General features: G+C 28.8%; 2 long non-coding RNA genes across 3 annotated transcripts; both read left to right on the forward strand.

Moving 5' to 3' along the window:
* Positions 1 to 76: 76 nt before the first annotated feature.
* On the forward strand, positions 77 to 5,111 carry LOC128387770 (uncharacterized). Of its 2 annotated transcripts, none has more exons than XR_008325171.1 (5): positions 77 to 357; positions 474 to 613; positions 755 to 1,627; positions 1,762 to 2,209; positions 2,349 to 5,111. It is a non-coding gene; the product is annotated as an uncharacterized LOC128387770 (long non-coding RNA). The 2 variants fall into 2 exon arrangements; XR_008325172.1 differs by having other exon boundaries at positions 1,064 to 1,627.
* Positions 5,112 to 15,692: 10,581 nt separating this feature from the next.
* On the forward strand, positions 15,693 to 16,709 carry LOC128387774 (uncharacterized). Its single transcript, XR_008325173.1, has 3 exons — positions 15,693 to 15,807; positions 15,877 to 16,003; positions 16,126 to 16,709. It is a non-coding gene; the product is annotated as an uncharacterized LOC128387774 (long non-coding RNA).
* The last annotated feature ends 10,395 nt before the right edge of the window (positions 16,710 to 27,104 follow it).

Genomic DNA, 27,104 nt, shown 5'->3' on the forward strand with positions numbered 1-27,104 from the left:
ACAAACGCGAAAACAACAATCAGACTAATCAACCATAGGAAACGAGCGTAACCATCGTTTACCCTTAGAGCAATTGATTAACTGTAACAAATTTACCTTTAACAATCAACAATCAACAATCAACAATCAAAAATCTTTCGTATGATTAACAATTGAAAACAACTTTTCGTTCCACTGTCTTTTTCTCTGTCTACATTTCGACCATTGATTTAAGACAAACAATCGAAAAGGTAAACATTTAAATCAGTTGAAAATTCATTTTCTCCACTAAATCATGTTAATCACTTTCTCTCTTATTCTCTTCTTTAATTGTGATTACTTTTAATTGTTCCTCTTGTTAAAGTGCTTCTTATAAAGGTAAGTAAATCTTTGATTAATCTCTAATTTCTGTTAATTTAATTCGATTCATCTCATGATGTTTACATTTTATTTTCTCTTTGTTTCCATTTTATGTTTTGTTTTTCTTTCCATAGGATAACATGTGATATATTTTTCCCTTTGGAATTAATATTTTCTTTCCTATTCTAAAGGTAATTTAACCAGATTAACAAGGTGTATTCTTTGTTGTATTATTGTTAAAGAAAAGCTGAGTAATTAACGGTAACTTAATCAGGTAAGTGTATTAAAAAAGCCAAACAAAACAATTAACTGCAACATAATTTTCATCTTACATTTATGATTTGATTCATTTGCCATTTCTCAAAATTAATCTTGATGTTTGTTATCCCTTTTTATTTGTATTAATCTAATCCAGTGATTTAGTAATTATTATTACCAGCTATTAACAGACAACCTGAGTATTCCCATGTTTAACTACCAATAATCCTGACTAACCAACAATTAAGTTAACCTCAAGTGTTTCCAATTGGTGGTATTTACAATTAATCGGTGTCAAGCTCACCTGTTAACCTGCCAAAGTCATCAAGCTAATTTGCTCCTTAATCCTTTCTCTTGATTCATCTTAATCTCTTGATTTGCAATCAACATTATCATCTCTATATTTCTAAATGATTGAAGTGACCATTTCCTTTTCTAACTTGTCCATCATCTCTCAATATATTAGATCACTTTGCTGGTCATTGGTCAAAGAAAATCAAAGTGAATGTTATTATCAAACCAGAGAAACACTGAATGGATTGAGGAGAGAGAGAGAGAAGAGGAAATGGAATAAAAGAATATAACTTTTTCTCTTCTTCTAAATGACCATTGGACTAAAGTGGACACCAGGAAGATTGAGAGATGAAAAGGTGAAAGGTGGTTATTAAAAAGTGACGAAAATACTGGATCAAGGAAAAGATAATACATAATATAAGATTGGAATTGACATGTTGTTGCTTTAGTAATTCAACGAGAAGAATGGAAGAAAATTTCCTGGGACAGAATTTGATGGAAAACATGATGAAAACTCTTCTTTCCATATATTCTCGGTGTGTCTCATTCTTATCCCTCAATAACATGATCATCACCACCACCAAGAAATTCACCTTCATCACTTGAAATACTTTATCCATCTTCTTATTATTATAACAAGAAGATCATCACCAACTCATTCAATTTTTTTTCTCTCTCTCTCTCTCTTCCCAATCCCATGAAACTGTCTCTTCAAGTGTCTCTCATTTAATATCAGGTAAAGAAAAAAAAACTTCAATTTTCTCATCTTCCTCTTTGATCTTACATATTACAAGGGAAGAAGAAAAAATTGACAATAAGCTCGAAAAGATCTCAATCGATTATACAATTTTTTTTTCTATTCTCTTGCAGATCATCTGATTTTCTGAGAATCTTCAACGTCAACCTTTTGAAGTTTATGATTTGCTAACCTAACGGATGTGGAACTCAAAGGAAAAACCATTATCGAGTATATTATTACATCGAAGTGTAATATTGCCTGATATTCCTTTCAACTGTGATACATATATACAAGAAACTCCCTTTGAAGAGAGAGAGAGAGAGAGAGAGGAAGGAGAAGATGAAAAAAAGTATTATATGGATCAATGATAAACATGGTAAAAGTTGATCTGAAATTCTTGCTACATCAATCATCAAATTCCCGAAAGGTTAACCAATATAAGGCCACAGGTTAAATTTCATAAGGCACATTACGATGAGTGTGTTAACCGTTATATTTGCATATAAACGAGAAATTATATTTTTCCCTCCAACGAGTTGGATTCATCGTGGTTCTGTCAATTGATAGTTTCCATTTGAGGTGGTTACTTAAAATTCACTGAGAAAATTTTTCACTCTCTTGACAAGTGATGATTGAATATGGAATGAGTTTTTCATGATTGTTTTCTATTTCTTTTTTTGCTCTCTCTCTCTCTCTCGCTCGTTATATTTTTCTTCAGATTCATGATTATGGTTATTGGATAAAATCAAATTAAGGATTAAGATTGAATTGGACTCATTTTAAATTCAAATGGACTGAAAAATCATTGGATGAACATGATTAAACTTTACCGGTTGAGGAAAAAGTTAAATGGTTCAAGGATATGATTTCCCTTTGGTTTCAAGTTAAATATCACCACGGAGAGAGAAAAGGGAGAAAGTGATCAATTAATGAGTTTGTTGTTTTCATCATGGAAATTATTATGATGCTTGAATTACCTATTGGCTAGTTGACTGACCATGAATTAATGAATCATTCGTTTCAATTCCTTTGACAATTGCCTGATCTCTTATCCCTCTTTTCCGCTCTTATCCTTTTTAGTCAGTTCTAAATGATGAGTTTATCATGCAAACTCTTGTAATGGAAAGTGAAAAGATGATGATTATGAACATCATCATCATCATCATCAACACCTACAATATCCATAATATTGATCACCATCATCATCACTACCTTCAATTAGTTAACTTTAATTTCATCATCAAACAAACTCTTTGCATGGCGGATATACAAGTTCAAGAATTGACAGTTAATTTAGTATTCTATTAATCGTAATGGACAAAATGTCGCAGACTACGGATATTTATTGATTGGTTAAATTACTTTACAACGACAAGAACTATTTTGTTTTTGATCCTCGAAAGGAAGGAAAATGTCCAAGTAACAAAAAAAAATTTCTATTCTTTTTTTTGTTGTAATGATGTTTTCGAAATATACCTTTTGAAGATACACAAAGAATGATAGAGATAAAAACATCATGTCATAATCATGATGATGATGAGAATATCATGATGACAATGATTGTATTGTTTTTCTCTGCAGTTTTCCTTTAATGACCAAGAGTAAAGCGTAAATTCAAGTATTGGGGAAAAGTGATGAGGATAAACAAGACACCAAAGATACCAAAGGAAAAATTATTTGAAACTTCACTCAGGGTGAAGAGGAAGATGATGAAAGAAGGATGAAAACAAGATGACAAATGAAATCCAGCAACTTGGATGCCTTGTTGATTTTTTTTGTTGATTCATTGGATCCATCGACCGATCAAGTGGAAAATTAATCCATTCTACCTGGCTTGGTTTCTTTCAATCAGTCTTCACAAACACACACACACACTCACACATTCACACAACACTTACAGTAAACAAAAATGTGACGAAATTTATTTACATTTGATCATTGATCCAAAGATGATGAGGATGGAGATAGAAAGATGAAACAAGCGGATGGATCAAGAGAGAGAGAGCGAGAAAAGAAACAAGATGAAACATTGAAGAGAAGATGAAAGTACAAGTGTATCCAATGAAAGAAAAGAAAGAGAAACTAAATGTTCACCATGGTGATGATGATGATGATAATTATGTGAAGACAATAGTATATCAAAGTTTGGAATTACTCGAAAAAAAACTGGACAAAGAACGAGAAAAGTTTCATCGACCAAAATGGAAACAGCTTATGGAAACATAGAATAATGAATTTCGAGAAAGATTCTGAACCATTTTCGGTGTAACAATTTACTTTTTTCTCGTTTCTTCCTAAAAGATTCACCTTCATGATGATCAGTGATGTTTACTCAGTATTCGGGATGAAGATGATACCACAAGAGTGAGAGAGAGAGAGAGAGAGAGAGAGAGAGAGAGAGAGAGAGAGAGAGATGGAAACAATAACAATATTTTAATGGATGATAATCAGTTGAATTTCATCAACATTTAACATTATCATGGTGCTGATGATTAAAGTGTATTATTTAATAATAATTGTGGAATCTATTTCCATGCAATTATTATTATTGTCTCGAAAGGTGAATGTATGTTTTTCCCAGAGATTAATCTTGAAATCGCCATTGATTGTGTTTCTGTCAATATTTACAGTTATATTCCCACTCCCACCTTACCTTCACCTCCCACCCATTCCATCAATGGTATTAATTTAATCTATTGTTGTCTCGTTGATTGTTTTCCTCATCATCTTTAACACATCATCTCAACACCAATGAGACCAATCATTCCAACTGATTGTAGATTAGTTAATTGGTGATTATCGTGATTGTTTTGACAATTAATTCTTGTATGATAACATTTAATTTGCTACTCTCATTTACCTGAGACCATCTTATGAATCTAAATTAACTTGATTACACATTCAGACTGAGATTATTTAGATTGTCATGAGATTTTGTTTTCCATTATCATCATGTTGATCTGTAATTATCGTTTTCTCCCAATCAACATGATCACCATTCTGTATATACTGTTTAATGGTCAATCTTTGGATTAGTTTGCTGATTATACTCTTGATTATGTTTACTCTTAGTACATGGACTATTATCGTTAACAATTTATTAACTATCCTTTTGTGACAATTAAACTTATTGGCTTAATTTTTGTTCCAAGTAGTTAGTATTTCCAGCGGGAATATTAAACTTTATTCTGATTCAGTTGTCGACTGATAATGAAATATACTCCCTTCAGTTAACTTGATTTGTTAATGAGACAAGAGGAAGACATGAAGAGGAGTGGAAATAGATGAAGAAGTGGGAAGGATGGAGGTGGAAACTGAGCCGAAGGAGGTAAAACAATCAAGAGAGAGAGAGAGAGAGACAAGAGTCCTTAATAAATTAATTTTTTTTCTTCTCCATCAATTGAAGATTCAGAAAATCAAACAATGGATAAGAGATAATTGGAGATCTCTTGAAATTATCTAAAAATATATTCATGAACAAGGAAGAACACAAAGTTCAATATGGAAAAAGGTACAAAAAAAGTTCAATTCAACGAATCAAATTAATTTTAATTGTTTAGAGAATAGAAAAAAAAACTTCCACCGTTACAATAGAACGAAGATCAGGGTAATCGTTATACAGGGAGACCATGGATTCTGATGAAAGGCATCAAATACACAATATATAGTGTGTGGAATGAGTTAAACAAAGAGAGATGAAGATCTGAACTGAGTTCAGGGTGAAATTTTTCATGAAAAAAATGTAAACAATGAATCAAATATCAATAAATTGGAGGCTGTCAAATTAAACAACTTCATCAATCAACAATCATTTTGATGATTAAAAAAAGTATCACCATCTTCAAGAAAACAGCAACAATCAATTTGTTACATTGATTACATGGGGAAGTTATGAAAAACTAATCACAACAATCATCATGAAATCATAATATTCATTAACGATCAATGTACAGAGTGGATTGTAAATGAATCATTTTCAATCCACTCTGTATTCTGATGAGAGTTTAAATTTATATTTATAAGATAGAAAATGTCATCAAATCAAATCAAATCAAATCAAATTGGTTATAACTATCACTTTGATCAATTAATTGATTTACCATCAAATTGATAAGGTAACATACTGTCCAGAATAATAATTTAATAGTAAATTGTTAAAGAGGAACAGGAATCAAATTTGATTGTAACATCAACGATTATCAATATTAACCAGTGAAATATAATCAACATCATCTTAAACGTTAATTTAATTATATCATCAACTTTGAATAGTTGAAATCGCCAAGTCCAATGATATAATAAATCATTGATAAATCAATAATCAATAATCAATAAATGATTGTCCATTTGTGTAAAATTGATTGTTAAATCAATCAAATATTTGTTGGTTGTTTCAACAATTAGCTTAATTGTTTGTTATCCATTAACATTTAAATCTGATTTGAATTGTAATAGTTTGGTAAATTATCGGAAAGTAATTTGATCCTAACAATTTGATTATTTGATTTGAAATGAACTTTAATTTGTTTAAATGATAATTGTGATTAACATGAAAAGGAAACAAATTATTTAAATCAAATTAGATGTTAATTGATCAAAGAAAATCAATTTATTATCATGATAATAACTCAATCAAAAAGTTTTATCAACAATTTAAATTGTTAATTTTTTTTCCATCTATTATTGTGTATAAATCAATTTGATTACGAGATTTAATCAGGTAACAATTAATTGCTTTACATAAATCATCAAGTATATTGATTTAATTAGCAATTAATTTTCTGTCCGGTTCTAATTAATTTGTTTACGGTTAACAATTAACTTGAAATGAAGTTCATTGATCTTCAATAAAAAAAAACATAGTTAATTGTTTATTGTTGATCGTTAATTAAATCAACTGTAACTGGATATCTTGAATATTTAACTAGTTAATTACCTGTGATTTAAGCTGAAAACAATTAAACCAGCATTAAAACAAGTAACTCATTTAAATTGTAAGAAGCAAATTAAATGGTAATTATAAAAATCTAATCAATACTTGAACTTGAATTGTTTTCATGATAATTATGGTGATTAACATTCAAATTGAATCAATCTAATTATATGAGGGTTTATTGATTGGTTAATCAACGTAATTAATATTAAGCCCAAAGGGATAATTGGATTCTTGTTTCAACAATCAAATCAAAGGTTAATCTGAAAGGTGAACAAAAAAGTTCTGATTGTAAGAATTTTGATTTGAAAAGAAAACTTTTGTTATCAACTCGCCTCGAAATTGTATTGATTTAGAACTTTTCGAATTCAGATCATGATCTCGAATTGAACGATTTCACCTTATCTTTTATTCTCAGGGAATGATAAAGTAACAGTTCCAATAGAGTTGGAAACAAGAAAGAAAGCAAGAGTGAGAGAGAGAGAGAGAGAGATGGGGGTAGAGATTGATGAAAATTTCGAAACTCACAATTCGTTGATTGTTAACATTAAAACGATATGAAAGATGAAGATAAGGATGATAATGGTGATAAATATAAAGAGTAAACTTATCGCTTCAAGGCTTTGTAATGGAAGGAAAAATGTCTCCAATAATATTACATAAATATGAAGATAATGTGATAACTTGGGGAGCCAAATAAAAAGTTCTGAAAATCTTGAAATCGAATCGCATCCAGAGGTGTGAATGATGAATCTATGAGTGTATTTGAATTCTATTATTTATAGAAGAAGAAGATGATGATTATGACGATGGTTTGTCTTCATTTGTATTGGATTAAGACAACGAGAGTTTATTTGAGAAGATGATTAAATTCTGATGATAAAACAACCAAATAAATTGAATTGAAAACGATGACGAGAATGAATTAAGATAAACAATTGAAACATCAACTCGATGGTGAAAATTGTTACTTGAAATATTCAGTAACTGATAAAATAATAAGAGTGTGAAAAATAAATCTAATTCTGAGAGTTGTTTCCATGTATATGTTGTTTATCAGCTCTTTTCTCACTAAATGAATTCTAATATCATGAAGTTTAAGGTAACCTAAATAATAATAGTGTCTCTTTTGTTACTCTAACTCATACTCAGGGTGTTTAATGATGTATGAACATCATGCTACATGTATTCTCCATGATGAGGGTATTCAGATGAGATGATCTTTTTACATCTACACTAACTGACACCAGGATGATGATGATAATCAGTGAGATGTCAACGATAATCAGTTAATTGGAATACCAAACATTTGCAATCTGGAATAATTTTTTTACACATATTTTGAAATATTCTCAATTTACAGAACCTGAAATAATTCCTGTGAATTCAGGATAATATTGAAACGAGGAAAAGTTCATGATGAGAGAGAAAAAGTTCTGAATAGCCAGTAACCAAACGAATATAAAAAGATAACTATTTATTCATCTTAGGATGATGATCAATCAAAACTTTGACAGATTAATTTCTCATCCACCTTTTAACCAAAATCCGTCAGAATTCATGGAAATGTTGATTCAGAATCTAATTCGTAGGAATGAATAGAGAAAAAAATTCTTCTTTCATCGATTTCTCTCTCTTTCTTTCTTTTTTTTCTTCCAGAATTCAGATTAACAGGGGGATAAGTAGGCGGTTGATGAAACATAACCTAGTTTATTGAAAACTTCTGACCAAGAATTGAGATTCTGAAAAGTAATGAACTTAAGGGCCTATTGTTTTCACAAAGGTGTGTTTTCAGTGGGTGGGGAAGAGGTTCAGTTCCTCCCTGTTCAGGAAGCTGGATGAAAACCAGAATTTTGTTATCAAAAGAAAAACTCAAAGCTCTGATTCCATCAATCAAATTAACGTTTGTTAGACTATTATATTTTTTTTCATTGCTTCTTGTTCATGGTAACATATTAATAATATTGTGAACCTGGAAATGAATATATAATCAAATCTTGTTATTGTTTTCAGAGTTACTATTAATATCTTGGAATTTATTTACTTCCATCCCCTGAATATCATCACCAGTATCACAAATTTCAACAGATTAATAAAGATTCTGGTGAGTGATAATTTCATTATAATCTAGAACTTTCTCTCTCTCTCTCTCTCTCTCTTCACCTCCACAGGTAAAAATTCATGATTAAAGATCATCATATGTTCAAGGTTACAGAACCTCTGAATCCTCATGAACTTGTGATTACATTATTATAGATTAATAAATTATCATTTATTATTATTTATGATAATTTAAGTTGATTGTTGAAAATAATATTATTCATGATTTAGCCTGATTGTTATGGTTTGGTAAACAATCATTTGATTCAACCTCTTGCAATGATTGTTTTTATTTTTCTGTGACAAATTGCTGATCATTAACAATGAAACAATCAACAAATATAATGATTACTATGATATTAACAGTTATTATATTAAAGATAATTATTTATTAATCGTTTGATTGTAACAATTAAATTAAAGGTTTAGCAGTTTTCATGTTTCAACATTACAGTCCAATAAATCAATAGCTTATGAAGCTTGATTGTTGATCAATCATTAATTTCACTTTCATTCAATTGATTAACTTACAATTTCTTGATTCATACTTGGTAATCAATGAGCATCATCATCATCATCATCATCATCATCATCATCATCATCATTATCATTAATGTTGCAAATCTTTATATTAACAATCAATGATTTCTCATGATTATCATTTCTTGGATCAAGATTCAAATGATTAAATCATTGATTAAAAGGCAAGAATTCATTTATGTATCAATGATCTTGATTATCATTAATATAAATAGACAAATAAATTGTTATTAACTTTTATTTTCCTTTATCCAGATCAAAATGAGAAACAATTTATTCACCATTAATGACACTCATAGAAAAACAATCAACATTTTCATCAAATTGATGTATTCACGACAATGATTCACTGATAATCATTAGGAATCATTTGATTAATATAATAACAATAATATCAAACGATTCATTGATTTTCACTATCATAATCAACTCATGAAATGCTGGTAACCATGGTAACGTTTTCTACGGAAAAGATTAAATCTGTAAGATAAAAAAAAAGCAATGATAAGAATATCGTATAATATTAGAAAGGTTAGAACTCGAGGAGAAAAAAGTTCGTATCAGATTTATTGTTTTGTTTTCTCCTTTCGAAATCAGAATAAACAAATAATCTTCGATCGATTGTGAAAATTAATCAAAAAGTTCTCGATAAACATTTTGATTCTTCCAATGAACTTTATCGTTCAGTTTTCTCATTGATTCTTTATCATGTTTGTTGATTAAAATTTTTAAATTTCCAGAATGAAATTTAAGAAAATTTCAACTCGAAAAATTGTCTATAAACTTTTCTACTCGAATTTAATTAATAGCCGCTGGTTATTTACTCGAACCATTGTGATAAAAGGTTATCAGAAAACGATTAAATCATCAATTGTTAACAATTTAATTCGCCGATTTAATGATGGAAAATAATAATCAGTTGAAAGAAAAAGAAAAAAAGTTATTATTACTTTTGAAACTCGAATTAGAACTTTTATTTTTTTTTATATTTCATTCGAACTTGATTGAGTTCGATTTCGATGTAAACTTTTATTATTACAATCTAATTGTACTTTAATTCAATAGAAGGTTAATTTAATTGTTGGTTGATTCTAAATGTATGTTATTATTAATGATTAGCAATCAAAGAAGAAAATGAAATTATTGTTAATTGTTTGTCTTGAGAAAACTTTTTTCTCCCTTAATTTAAAACTAATTGTAATTCAATTAGTTTACAATTTATCGTATAACTTTTCATCCAATTCATGTTAGTTTATCATTAAACTAACATTTAGTTAATCACAATTGTTTAACACGCATGTTAATCATCAATTGATTGTTAATCATAAGCAATGTTAAAACTTGATTAATGATCACCATTGAGTCTAATTGTTGTAATAACATTGTAATCATAACTGTTATTTCAATTTAATCAATGGTAATTTATATATAATAACGTTAATCATCATTATGATTGTCGAGTTAATTGTTGATATTTTTTTTCTTCACATTGTGATTCTAATTAATTAGTAAATTAATTTCAATTATCGTTGAAATGTGATTTTAATTCATTCAAACTACACGATAGTTTTTAATTTAACTCTGAGATTTAATCAAAATTAACTAGCATCAAATTTTATTAATTTAATTACCAATTGTTGTGATTAATGAGACACAAAGATTAACACAATCATGTTGATTTCCATCACAATTACAGTTGATTGTGATTAGTTAAGGGTTGCAAATAAAACGTTAATTGTTTGACTTTTACAGTGTAAACTTTTTATTATTATACTGGTGATTGTATTTAATGATTAGTACTGATAGTTTGTTAATTGTCATCAAATTGGCACAATTAACATGGTTCAAAATTAGGTAAACAAATTTACCTTTATGTTTACTAAATCATGATTGATTAACGTTCCTTAATAATTGCCTGACAATTTACCGTAAATTGGATAACATTGTGATTTAATTGTTGATATAACAAATTGTAACAATTTAAAATCAAGGCAACAATCAAAACATTGAAAATAAAGTCTCATGTATTTCATGCTTTGCTATAATTAAGTTAATTGTCGTTGATGGTTCATTATTATTATCATGGTATACAAAAGGTTACACAATTAACTTTGAATATCACATTATTTGATATAAAAGTTTGGTTTACAATTAATTAATTGTTAGCTAATTAGATGGCAGGAAGAAGAAGGTAAATTAAATTAGCCATATTAAGAAGGTGAAATATAATCATCAATCATTAACCTAATCATCTTGGAAGATTGAATCTTAAATTATGTTGATTAAATGTCAGCTGATCATAACACCTTGATAAAAAGTTAATTGTCAAGATGATTAAGTTGATGGATTGATTAAATTGTTCCTTGATTAATCGTAATTGTTGAGAAAGAAGAGAGAGAGAGAGATAAAGGTAAATAGAAAAGGTGAAAATAAATTGTTCTAGAAAATCTAATTGATTGAATTGACAAACAATCAAATTAGATTTAAGGGAAACTGTGGGTTGGTGATGGCAGAGATTGATTGTGTTAACAATAAGATGAATTGAATACAATTAACTAAAGTTGATTGTAGAAGGACAGTAAACATTTATAGCTAATTGTTTACTTTAATTAGCTTCGATTCCAAGCAATTGATACAATTGATGGAGATACGGGATTGGATTCAGAATTAAGTTCATCTTCCTCGTTTCTCTCTCTCTCTCTCTCTCTCTCTCTCTCTCTCTCTGTTATTTATCTACAGCTGATCTTTTTCTCTGTCAACAAGTGGACAACTAAATAACAGAGAGAAAAATAAATTACATTTATAATCAATCCATGTAACTAACCATGTAAAAGTTGAGTTATATCGGATGGAATTATCGTTTTATATGACTGGTTAGCAGAATCTTGTGTTTTTTTCTTACAGAATTTCTTGTATTCTCAGTGTCTTTAGCATATTATTCTCGTCATTCTTGGAATACTCTTATTCTTCAGGATTTCTTTTCTCAGTTCTCTTCTTTTTTTCCCTTCCTCTTATGCATATCCATCCTCTTTACACGTTCCATCCAATGGATTATAACAGTTGAAGAGAAACATATGATGAGGGAAACGTTTCTTTTCCATGGTATTATGGATATGATCAAGAATTTTAAAGTATTACATGTAAAAAGAAGATGAAAGATGAAGGAGAAAAGTGTGATGATGATGCTAAATAAATAATGTTGAAAGAGAAATTCTGTAAAAAGAATTCATGATAATTTTATATGTGTAGGGAAGAGAATGTTTCGAAAGGACATTTGCTCATGAGGATTTTCAATACTTCTTTTTTCAAAGATAACCTATTATTTTATTTATCATATCAACTCTTTACTCCTCGTCTTGGCTTTCATTTGGTCCAAAATAATTTTCTCCTCTGTTCCATTATTATTATCATCATTATTACTGGTTTTCTTTTACTCGATATCCTCCAATTCTTCATGGATTTTGGGTGTTCAATGTGAATGTCAATTGATTTACACTTTGTGAAGATGAAGAGACAACTTAATATGTGGTAATAGAAACAGAAGAAGAATATTTCAATTCATCAAATGTAACCATCTTCTTAATACTGATCAAGTTTCTTTCTTTCCAATGGCTTTGGTATTATAATCTTTTTCTTTTCCATATTGGTGGGTATTCTCATTCTTTCAGATATTAAAGTAATAATAATAACCGGAACGTTATGATTAACACATGAGATTTGATGAACATCAAGTAACAAAATTACACACAAGATAAATGAAGGTTAGAATAGTGATTTGATCAATTGTTTACCATGAAACAAGAATGGAGAAAATGGATTTTTAAAAAATTCCAACTTGATTTGAATCAAATGATGTATTAGCAAAATATTAGAGCAAAAATATATACCTAAGGCTTACACAAAGAGTTATTATGCTGAGACTTATGAGAAGATTCAAAAACTGAGCTGAATTACCATGGTTAAAGAGTTTACCGTTGATAATGATACAGATCAATTTACAATCATTTGTTTGACATCAAAATTGATGGAAAACCTTAATTGATGATGATGATCAATGAACTGGAAAGTCATTAACTCACATTCAGTTTAGGTTTTTTATTTATGTAGTTTTCATATTAAATATAAAGAGTATCACGGAGACAATTTAATTATCTGATCAATTTTCAGGGAAATTAATAAACACTTGGGTATAAATAGAGAAACAAAATTATCTCAAAAGTGAACAAATTGATTAATTAAATTTTAAAGACTAAAAAAAAGGAAGCAATTGAGAAATGATATATCAATGAAAATAGAGTGAAAAATTTTGAGAGAAATTAGAAATTCACAAGAAACATCAAGTTTATCTTAACGAAAATTCCTTTGCAATTCTATACCGACGTTTCAGTTAAATATACCTATTTTTGGCGGTTTATTAGCCCTGAACTATGAATATTAGGGTTACATGTATGAGCTTAGGACAATTAGATAGAGAAAATGTGAAATTTGTTTGGCCATAACAAATGATATGAAAAGATAATATCTCGTGAACTCTATCAAGCGAACAGCTCTGAGCCAACTTTCTGAACCAAATTTTTATGTTGGTTTTTGGTTATATTATATACAGGGCGTTTTTTATCCACTAAGGCTATTTTGCTATCTCCAGAATAAAAGTCATGTGAATGTCAGACTTGACCAGAGGACTGAATAGAATTGAACCACTCGATCCTACGATTATCAAGGTCATTGGGGTCATTTCCCGAAGGACACACTGAAAGGTCTTCATGTGAAAGAGCAACTCAAATTACCCTCTCACATTTTATTTTGAGTGTCTGATGTGTAAGTTTTACATGAAATATAAAAATGTAAGCCTGATCCAGTATTTTTGCAAAAATTTCATAATAATTAAGCTCGTAAGGGAATATTTTGATAAATTATTTCAAAGGCAAAGTTGAAGTTAGTGAGATTTCAAAATTAAAAATTATGATCAACACGTTTTTTGGTTGTCGAAAGAAAAGAAAAGGTAGAAATTAGAACCATGTTGAGAAGGAAAAAGTTACACCATTAAAATGGAGCTTAAATTCAAAATCATCACTCATGATGAATAAGCGTGGAATGACCATCAATTGACCTTGAAACGTGTCCTTTTCCAATGAGTTAAATGACCTTGATCTCTTAATATGATTTATTGAGTATCGCTTAAATCATTGTCTTCCAAGTCTTGAGTCTCTAGGACTTATAATTGCTGAGAAAGTTGTCAAAACATCGACATTCTATTAAAATATTTGAATTTCATTCAGCCTAATACATCTCAAGATTCTCAAGATAATGAAATCAATCAAATTGCTGATATAGTTGATCTTCCCAATAAAAAAACAATATCTATCTGAATACGATAACGTTAGTCAGATTCTACGAAATCTTATCGATGTTGTTGACAAAATGAAGTCTTTAATCATAAGGCAAAGTACAAAAAATCTCTCTGCCTTGAAAAATGTACCATTAGTAGATAATTTTCGCTTTTTCCAATAAATCGAGAATCAATAAACATATTGATTCTTCAGCCATTAATTTCATTTTCTTTGATGAATTTTCGTCTTAATAAATCAAAACCGACTCAATGTTGATTCATGGCCGTTCAAAAACGGTCAAAAAAGAGTCAAAATCATTCATCTTTGAGTCAATTTAACTCAAGTAATTTGAATAACTATTGACTCTCTTTTGATTAATTTTAGTAAATAGTCAAAACTAATCAAAATAAGAGTCAAATACACTCAGAAATGAGTCAAATCTCATCAAACGACATCGACTCTCTAAGGAGTAAAAATGTCCCATCCACCTTGTTTTTTGACTCTCATGACTCTTTACTGTTGATTGGGATTTCTTTGTAATAATCATCATTTTTGCAGAGGACTATTGTTAAAGATTTTTAACGATTTGAATTTTTTTCTACTTTCCCGTTTTAATTTATCCTATCTGTTTACCAGACCCGTTTAACATTCGACCACTTGGCTTCAAGAATTTTCATTAACCGATTGTTTAGTTCTGTCATGAAAGGCATGTAAGAATGTAATGATTTACTCAGTTGCATGTGATGAAATGCCCATGGTTAAAAAGTTAACGTAATCAAATCATCGATAATTATTTGTTATGATTGATTAAGATGATTTTCTTTCCCTTCTGGTTAATCTAATATAGCATTTTGGTTAAGTATCTTTTCATTTTGTTCCTATTGTTTCAAATGTTACTTGATATTTATTTAGGTTTTCTTCAACTTAGTGATTGATTGTTACAATTGCAAGTGAATCTGATTCTTGATTAGATTACAAAATAATCAATGTTTCATTTCATTTATTCAACAATATCAACAGAGAGAAGCAAAAAACTGTTTATAAAGTCAATCGATCCTGGAAACACAATCGTAGATATTTTTCTCTCTCTCTCTCACCTCACTAGATACACGATTATTTATATTCTCTTTCAGTAAATCCAAAGAATATTTTTTTCTTCTTTCCATTCTTTAAGATTTAGCAGAGATTCTCCAGTCTATTTGATTCAACAACGAACAATTCCCGTTATAAGAAAATAATGTTTCTTTTGTGTCTATTTCATGATCCATCAAAAGGTAAGCAACAATTGGAAAATGAAAACAAAATCTCTAACTAAATACTCAACATCTCTTTCTCACCTACAGGTAACTAAAAAGAATCAAATTGTTTTCAAGTTGAGCATCAATAACAATCACTTTCAATTCGATAACTATTTAAGATTCTGTGCTACCTGAAAGTGTTTCATGTCACATCGAATCTAAGGAATCAAAAGTAAGAAAGTTGGCAAAACCTATTGACTTTTGTTTCTATTTAAAAACTCAAATGTCATTCTTAGCATTGTGATTATTATATTTTCTTAGAGAGAATCTTTTTTTTCTCTCTCATATCGACAGTTTTCCTGCGTAACATCAACATAATCAACTTTTGTCAAACCTGTCAAATCGTTTTTATAATATAACAAAGTTATCATGCCAACGAATGTATAAAAAACTGGGAGTGATGATTGATTACCTTGGATAGTTGGTCAATAACGGTAGTTTTTTATGAGAAAATCTTTAAGCCATGCTGATAGTGGACAATTGAAGAGGTGGTGATGGCAGAGAAGGTGGAAAAGTTGATCTTTTCAGTGTTAATAATGATAATTAATTAACTTGAATGGGTGCAGTTGAAGGCATTATCATCACATTGATGTGTCTTAATTGTTTGGAAAACCATCAAAATAACAAATCAACACGATTGTTAAAACTTACTAGGTAAATGCTATTAATAGTTATATCTGTTTAATCTGGTTGAATTTTTCTCAATTAGGATCAAATTAACATGCCTTAGGTTTAACAAGATAATGTTATGTTATGAGTTTAGTGGTAATATCACTTGATTGTTATTTATTCTGCTAATTATCTTAAGCTTAATTGTTGTTGCTTATAAATATTACCTTATTAATCTTATGCTGATTAGTATATAAGTTTGATGTAACATTTTCATTTCTCTCTTTCTCTATCTCAATAACTGTTGTTTCTTGATATTTTCTTTAGCATTCTCTATTGTATCATCATCATTACACTCACACATAAAAGATTATCTGGAAAAAGATTACAATCATTGTTTAGAAATAATCATTTCTTAACACATTTACCTTTTCATCAGGATTAAAGTGTATCAAAAGTACATCCAGATTAGTGAGAGGGAATTAAGTCAACACTCAACAAGGAAAAATGATACAATAAGGAAGGTGATACAATATAAAATAGAGGGAAAGAAATGAAGCAACAACGAAATTGATGGAATCTAATTTTAATCCAAACTGTCGAAACTAATTAAGACTAATGGTAGTCTAATTAGCGAATAATTTGCTAATGGAAAACATCATTTTTTAGATGGTATAATATTTATAATCTAAGTCAAGGTTATTATCTTCTCTGTGCTTTTAAAAAACTGATGCATTTCAAAGGATCAACAAACAAGGATACAAACATGAAGATAGACATCAAATGGATAAAAAATGAGAGAGAGGGAGAAAAGGAGAGAGAGAGAGAGATGGTGAGATGGTGAGATGGTGAGATGACTCTCATGGGTAATATTTACAAAGTAACTCACTAAAACTCACCTTTCTCTCTCTCTCTCTCCCTATCGTTCAGGTGTATTGCTATGGATATTGAATAGACAGAAACAATAGTTTGAATATTTTTCCACTACTTGATTATCCTGATTCACTCTTGATCGTGTTGCTTGTTGGTCCTGATTATGTTCATTTGAAACGTATTTAGATTCACTCTTGTAACCTTTTTCATCCATTATCCAGTTATCATCATCACCATTATCTATTTTCATTAGTTTTATTGGATATTTTTTGCTACTCTTTTCATGATAATAAAAATATTACTTTAGGTTAGTTATTATTTTATTACATTCGAGAAATACTTTCTTCTTTCTCGTTCTCTCCGGTTAATTATTAATTTATTTTAATTTATATTTTCCACAGATTCTGGTTTTTCATTCAATTCTCAAGTTTGAGTCAGGGTCAAGTGAAGATGTAATTCTAGCTGATTGTTGAACCATTAGATCAAATCTATTATTACGATTTTCTTAACTATCTTTCAACACTTACTATATATTGAATGTCTAATTATCACAATGGAATCAGTAGTTTCGATCACTAATCATCATCATCATGAAGTGAATGATGTATAAAAAAAAGAGCTTCATCAATCTATTCTCTCTCCTCTGGAATTATTATGATATAACGAAGTTGCTCTTCTATCATCATGATGATCATCCGGATGGTTGAAAGATGAAAACAAAAACAAAAACAGAACCAAAGAATCTTTCATCTTATTTATCTTCTCTCTCTCTATTTTCCTTATTCTTTGTTTTCTTCACCGTTAGGGATAACTTTCATGAGGAAGCCTGAGAAAAAAACTTTCAAGATATAACCAATCATCTGATGATCATTAAATTGCCTCCTTAACTACATAAAGAGGGAGAGAATAGAGAATCTGAAACTTGGATGGAAAAGAGAAGAAGAAAAAATCAAATGCATGATGATATAAAAAAGAAAACTTATTATTCGGAGGAATATGATTCCAAGCTGAACTATTTCCATCCAATTGTGACCACATCATGAAACTGATTCCAATGGCATTCATCCTGATAACAAGTTGCCTCATCATACTTATTATTATCTGTTTCCGTCTTAATTTAGTTCCAACTATTATTCAGTTGACTCTAAACTTAAAGGTTAACAAGACTTTCTCTTTGTAATTGTTTTACTTTTATCGTTACCCTGAAGATACCATGAAGTTCATTGATACAGTTTCTATTATTGAATAATGTCCACCAAGGAATCAGGAAACAATTAGCATTTGACCACCACAGGAAAAACCTTTTACTTTTTCTAAATCATTTTAATCAATCATCAAAATAGACAATCAAACTTAAAGGTTACTAATGGTGGAAATCAAGGTTAAATCATCTTCTAATTGTTTAGTAAATTAATTTCCTATTCAATTAACGAATCAATAACATTACTTTTAAATGTAATAACAATTAAAAACACTAAACATCAGTGTTTCTCTTACGAGTTGTTACAATTTAGCAAATTAATTGATTTTTTTGAACAATTTAACTCTCACCAATTCTTAATCATGTGTTTGATTTTCATTGTGTTACAATTTTTTTTTAATTAATTGTTAACTTTTAATGAGAATCTCTAATAAAATGATTTACTTTTCCTTCCTCAACAATCAATTGATTTGTTGTTAATCATTGAAGGAAAAGTGATTGAATTTTCTCAGCCGATTTTTAATTTAGTTTCTATTTGTTTTATAATTAACTGAATGAAAAGATTTCCTCTTATATTAGTTTGACTGATTAATTGATTCGCTGATTTTGGTGAATAAGATGTTGATCATTTTAGTTGATTGTTAAGAGAAATTCAAGGAATTCTTGGAATCTATCGGAATGATATTCTGTTGATAAGCTTAATCATTATTATCAACAAATATGATTCTAATCAATATTGATGATGATTAGAGTTAAAGCTCTGATGATAAAAAAAAGAGTAATTGGAATTGAAATACAACAGTAACATAGTAATTCATTGATTATTTTGAAGTCGAGTACATGAGAACCAGAACTTTTTTTCCAACTCTTTCAATCGATAATTAAAGGAGAAGATGGAAAATGATATTAACCATTAATAAAATCGTTAAAGAAAACGAGTAACAATGAACCAAAGTGAATGGAGATTCTCACAGGGAAAATGATTGAGGCGAAATCATCACCAACACCAACGATGAATCAATGAATAGTTAGGATGATAATCGAATCAGGGAAAAAGGAGAAATAAAAACAATGTTTTCTAATCAAATTCATTCAACCATTTGCAAGAATTTAAATTTACACCCTGAATAAGGATCAATACATGAATCTAAATACAATGAACTTTTTTTTCACAATTCACAAATCGATGAGATAATCAAGCGATGACACCCTGATTGTGTTAGCTTGATTGTTTCATGAGCTGATTTTGACTCTTACAAATTGATCAACGGATCATTTTCTTAATTTGTTACTCATTTATGTCTCTAATAATTATCTGATGAGGATAAAGATTAGGATAGAAATTGATTTGATGGAGATGAAGCAAAAAAAAACTGTTGATATCAACGATATTATTGATTATAGTTTATCTTGTTGACTTTTCTGTTGACTTGTTTACATTAATTGTCTGTGTGTCGATTCAGTTGCTGTCGTTATATCAGAATAATATTTAACGATGAAGATAATGATGATTAGCTCAGCATATTCTGAAACATGGATGAACAAGAAACGACAATAATTTCATTGAATATCAATTTAGCTAAATTGTAACGAGAAAAACAAAATCAATAAATCAAAGGAGGACGAAAATAATGTTAACATAAATTTAACTAGAAATCAACATTAACAATCAATAGGAGATCTGGAGCAACAATCAAAATTGTAATGATTAATGAATCAACTATATAAGTTAATACAATTCATAAATAGATTGCAATTATTATTATTACTTCAATAATTAGTTCACTGACACCAATCAACAATTGAACACAATAGCAAGTGGACAGTTAATCATGAATCAGGATAATTTCAAACTGGATTAAGAAAATTGTGACACTTTGATAAATTGAAGTAATAATAAATTGTTGGCAAGTTAAAGGATTAACTGATTAACTTTTCACCTTTTGATTGACTCTGGATTTGCATTGTTATCCAATTGATTGTTTAATCCGCTCATCCGGACAATTAGTAACTAATAAGGAAAATATTGAAATCCTGAAAAATTACTCAGATTAAGTCAAAAGTTTCAAGGTAATCATGATGATAACGATGTTACCATGTTATCAGAATTGTCTTATTTATCACCAACATCTCTGAGCTTTTTTTTCACTGTTGAATTAATTTCCTGATTCTTAATTTGAAACTTTTCAAACTCTACACCTTTTATCATGAGGATATTAATAGTAATCGGAAATTTGGAATCATTAGTGAAGGAGGAAGAGAAAAAAAAAGTTCTGATAGATAAGAACTCGAGATAACGAATTATTAAGAGAATATTAAAAAAAAAAGTTCTTGCATCAATTTGGTTGAATGCTTTTCTCCTCTTTCATTTGGTATCATGAAAATTCAGGATTAAAATGAAAATTTGGAACTCGAACAAATCAGATTATCAATGATTAAATAGGTTAATCTATTGATAGTAATTTCTTGTTATGATTTGATCGAGAAAGAGAGAGAGAGAGAGAGAGAGAAAAGTTATCGAATAGAAAATTGGAATCTCAGCCCCTTTTCGTTATTATTTAGAACTTTTCTCTTTGGATAACTTCACTCTTTACACTTACAATAATCTCGGGAAAATAAGAAGACGAAAAGTTCCAATATAATCAGGGAGGAATAACGAAAGTTCTGAGGGAAAAAAATTCCAAAATTTTTCACATACTTAAGTTCAGTTATATTATTACCTTTTCGTTTCAGATGAATATTATTTTCCACTTGAATGATATTAAATAATAGTAACGGTAAATTGCCCTAAGGTGGATTATCCTCCATAAGTCTCAAGTCGATTCTAACTTTTTTTTTTAAACTTGACGATACAATTTATTTGGAACAATTAAAACTCATCAATTTAATACATAACGAATATTAAACCAATATGATTATACTAATAGTCTTTCATGATTAAAAGTTATTATATTTGAAATTAATCTAGACAATTGACTTTTGTATTAGTAAAGGTAATTAAACTAATTGGTTTCTCTAAATTAATTCCTTTACCATTAAAACTTATGATCTATTGAGTTAATTTAATCAATAATGATTAACAATCAACGTTGTAATTTTCACCAATTGTTAATGATTACCTTTGATAAGGAGAAACACAATGAAAATAATTTAACTAAATTAAGATTGGCTTCAATTGTTTCAACCTTGACTTTCAGTGTGATTAACTGTAATTATGATTATAACAATTAATCAATAATAATATATACTAAATTGTTGCTTTGAAACTGTTTTTGTTAATTGTGCTGGGAAATAATTGAAAATTTCACTGATTATTATGAATAGTTGATTGTGATTATTTAGGGTTTAAGGGAAATTGGATTAAATTGTTATACAATCAACTAATTGTTTCGATAAATTATTTTTATCGATTCTAATCAACTCTCACAGTGAGAAATTAAATTAATTGTCTTGATAATTTAACTCTAACTTTTTTATTCTTGCCAAATGTTAACAGTTATTCAATTTTTTTCTCGTCTTGATTGTAATTTCCTTCTCAATCACAATCAATTTTAATGATATTCTTACGAAATTATGTTTCCTGTGTAACAATTTAATCTAATTGTCAACTTTAACAATAATCAATTGTAGAATCACAATCAACTTTCAATATTAAAACTGTCAGAACTGAAAAAAAAATCGAAAATAAAAAAAAGTTCTGATTCTAATTCAATAACATGATGAACATATTTCCGTTCAGGTTTCGCTAATGGATGATAATTCATTCATGGAGATTTCCAGTCCCCATGAATCCCTCAAATTCACCCGGCGGGTGAAAATTTTCATGGACAATATTTAGTATTTTGATCAATCAGAGTTAATATGTAATCGTTTTAAGGTGTGAACTTTGATTCAGTTGAAATTGAGTATTCATGAAATTGCCTCCAAGTTACATGGAAGATAACAAATGTTCAGGGTAACAATAGAAAAGAAAGTAAAAAGTTTCAATAAAGATTCAGACTGTTGATTAAGATGATGAATTCATCCTGAATCAAAGTCCAGTTTCAATGGTTTCCAATGAAAACATTTCAACCTTGAAGCAATTTATTGATTCTGATTGAAACTGATTGTATTACTTTCAGTTGATCGTTTGATTGTTCATTTTCATTACATTTTCCTTGATGATGGAAAATTATTCTCATCCAATATTAGCATTGGAACATTGAAATTTATCCCCATGAAACTCCCATGGTATCAATAGAAATCATGAAAATGATACATTTCATTTTCATCTTTCATTCATTTGCTAATCAGTATTGATACAATTTAGATCAATAGTTAATTCAGTAAATTGAATGTTAATCTGATTGATGAATTTGTAACCTTATTTTTACATGAATTACCTGAACTTTTTCATCCTCTCATTGTGATAAGTGCTTCAATCGTTCAATTCAAATTGATTGTTTATTCAATAATTATCTTAATGGTGAAATTGTTGGAACATTTTTTTTATCTCTTTCTCTCCCATGAAATATTCTGGTTCTAATGTTTTTCCTTGTTCCAACCAAATGGAATCTGATTTCAATTCTGAATCTTTCTTGTTGTTTTTCACAATGAATGATGATTCTTATCATCATGGTGATAACTTGATCTCTCTTTCCTCGAGTCAATTACAATGTACCTCACGAAATGATCACTGAACCACCTTTCGATAAGTTCAATAACTTATACTTATCTTTTATCTTCTTGGGAGTTTTTTTATCTTCATCTCTTCTCTCTCTCTCTCTCTCTCTCCCTCCTCTGTCTTTCCTCTCTCACATCCTCATCATCATCTTCTTCTCATGTTAATAATCATCATAATCATTATCATCTTTAAGGTCTTTTCCCATGAAATGGTCTGAATTGTGATGACATTTTATTGATCAGAAATTCTGGAAAAACCCAAAACATTCACCATCCATCTGAATGAACTTGGAATGACAAAAAAAACAGATAAACACATGATGTTCAAAGATGAAGATAAAGATGATATATAGTAATAATGTCATCCTCTTCTTATGCTTGATCAAGAATCGTTACCAAGATATTAATCTACCTCTTCCGGATCAACAATTCCAACTTAATTCATTTCCCTGTCTTATTTCATGATAAGTTATTTCATTGTTCCTGTAATAATGTTACATTTATATATAACAATTTTCATCGTCACAGTTACATTTTCAATAACAAAAGTTTATCATGATGCTCATCACAATCACCATAATCATCATCATTATCATCATCATCTAGAATCATCAGTTAATCTTATCTTACTCAATGTCCAGTATTTAATAATCATCTTAAACCTTAAATTATTAATGTTTCCTTATGTAACCATGATGATAATCAATCTTCAATCAATGATCATGATTCTTGGTGTGGGTTTGGATAAATCCATTGAAACTGAACAATCAACAAAAAAGTTTAACCTCAAATAACAAACATTGAAAGTAAATAACAATAACATTAGATACAAAATATTAATATAATATCAATAAGTTATATTCAAAAGTAATAATGTCAACACATACATGTTATTATTATTATGATAACATTTTTATCATCATCATCATCATGATATTACATTAATGATGTTAGTCATAATATGATGATGAGAATCGTTGACAACATCATGACACTAGAATCAAACTTATCATGAGTCGATGAGGATGAAATATTTATCTATCATTGTGAACTCAGAATTCAGGATTACCCTGAGTTTATCATTCCTTTTATATTTAATTGTAACTTTGGAATTGTAATATTCATGATTATTATTATTGTTATCTCATGATGATTGTGAATCATTTCATGGTTTCAAAGTTAACTCATGAATCCATTATCTAGATTAATGTGTTTTACACGCAAGTTGAAACCAAATTGATGACCAATACGATAATCACTACTGACCAATACTGAACTTTTCTTGCACCAAAGAACAATAAAAAAAAATATGAGCAATTGATTCATAAGAGTTTGATGTTTATTAGTTATCTAGATATTATCGTGATAATTATGGTGTTGGAATGATATTTATCATCATCATGACCATGAATAGTAAGGAAAATCATCATGAATGATAACTAGAAACTGGTCAGTTAACTGACCAACATATGAACGAGTTATATATGAAAAATTTACTGTCATCAGATTAATTCAACAGTTAATGTATATCTAGTTACATGAAGGCTGAAAAGTTCTGATAATCATAATTATCTTACTCGATGATGAGTAAATTGCCAGAAGCATTTTCAGAATCCTTACATTGAATGAAGATAATGATGAAACGAGTTGTTTTTTTATTTCTCTTTCAATATTTTTGTTTCCACCATCAGAATCACCACCATGATTATATCAGAACTTTTTTTTCTTGCTATTCCAACATTTTCATTGACCAATCAAACTTTTTATTATTACCAAATGACAGACTCAATCAAAGTGCTATTGATAAGACAGTAAAGTCTCACATTTACCCGGAGGCATTTTCACCCACTCATTGGAATCACTTCTTAGTTACATGAGGATTTCACTGAGATTCTTAGCCCATTGTAATACTCACATTGTATGAGAATTGTTTTCATGATCAATACAACAATCAATTGGCAAAAATATTGGATTTTTTTCCTCTCCATAATCAGCTAATTGTACCAATGTTTCGCTAGTTTGATTATTTCACTTTCACAATTAAGTTTTAAATTCTTAAATTGTATCAAATCACATTAGCCTTTTCCATTGGAACAATCAACTTAATCATCAAAAAATCTTGAAACATTTCTCACAATCGAAAATCGTTAACATTACTAATCACTTTTTAATTGTGACAATTAAACATTGACTCAATATGAGAAAATGAATAATTTAATTGTATCTGTCCTGGAAAAGGACAACTGGATTAATTTATCGTTAAATTGTTAATAATTAACTTTATCAATCATTTTATGCTTTTAAATGGGAGAAAAAGTTTTCATCAATTATTTATATAACTAATATGATAATCAATATGAAAGGTTAGAATTCAAAGTTAATCATTGATTGTATTTTAACTCTGATTCATTTAATTCACTTTTCTTTTGATTAAACATCAACAATCAGACATCTAATTAACTAAGATGATTAAGAAATCGGAGTTGAGAGTGAGAATAACAGTTTAGAACTTTTTTCTTCTTTGTCAAAACAAATCTGAGACGCGATCTTGAAGGTAAATAAAAAATGACAACAATCAGTAGATTAAATTAACTGATAAAATTGTTAATTTGATATAATCATGATGGAAATTGATTTATGATAATCAGAGGGAAGAAAAAAAATGAGACTCAGTTAAGTTACTATGTGTAAAGAAAAGGAAAAGATTCTGTACTCAGAATAATTCTGACAATGATTCTGTCAAATTCACATGAAAAGTGATAACAGTTATGAGAGAAGATGAAAAAACGATAATAGTAATGATGATAAGTTGTTGAGATAAGAATAGATTAGTTTCTGTCTCTCTATCTGAGGAAAAATTCTGACAACGGAAACGGAAATGATGATAATTGTAAGAGGAAACCTAAATTTCTAATTCAACCACCTGATGAGTTTTAATGTTTTCAACGTTTTATTAGTAGTAAAATCGATTATTAGTTATCGATTGTAACGAGGAACAAGGGTTATGATATGTTATTCTTTAGCAAATCTGAGAGAGAGAGAAAAAAAAAGTTCTAACAAGTTCGATTCCCTGACTGAATAATAAACTCTACGAGTTTATTTTTTACATCGTAACTTTTTTGTTCATGGTTGACAGACAATTGGATGTGTTTACCATAATCAGAGGTAATTATCATGATTAACATGATTACTTTCATTTACAATTCAATTTACTTTGGGTAACAATTTAAATGTTATCACTATGAGCATGATTTTCATCATGATTAATGATTAGTTGATTGTTGAAAGTTGATTATAAAAAAAAAACTTTTTTCTTGTTATCAAAATTCATACACAACCTTGATAATCAGTTTGATTGTTAGTTGAAAAAAAAATTAACTCAATCCTTGATTGTACTGGTTGATTGTTGCTTTTTTTATTTTTAATCGTGATTGTTGTGATTTTGTTAATTGTGTTTTAAAATAAACAACACAATTCATTCATTATTAATCAGTACAAATCAGTGGGTATTCTCAATGACAATTAATAGTTTATTGTACTTTTAATGATGATTAACGAGATTGTTGAAGCTCAAATTGTTATTAGTTGATTAAATTCAGTGTAAATATTATCATGTAATCATCATGCTTTTGATTTTTTATGTGTTACCTTTGTTAATCAAGCTAATTAAAGCATCAATGTTGATCAGTTATTATTGATGAATAACAATTAATGCTTGACTGAGTTAATTCATTGATTGTTCTTGATCAGGGAATCATTTTGATTAACATGATTGAATAATTGTTAGCATTTCCCCCGCTTTCCCCTATCAAAAATAGTCAAGTGATCATGATGATAATCAACCAAAATGAATACAAGATAAATCAGATTAGGTCATAAACTCTGAGAAAGTAAAATGAGGTCAAGATCATCATCATCATGGTTGACC

Source organism: Panonychus citri, unplaced genomic scaffold, assembly GCF_014898815.1.
Source record: "Panonychus citri isolate SS breed McGregor unplaced genomic scaffold, ASM1489881v1 Contig00093, whole genome shotgun sequence".
Taxonomy (NCBI): Eukaryota; Metazoa; Arthropoda; class Arachnida; order Trombidiformes; family Tetranychidae; genus Panonychus; species Panonychus citri.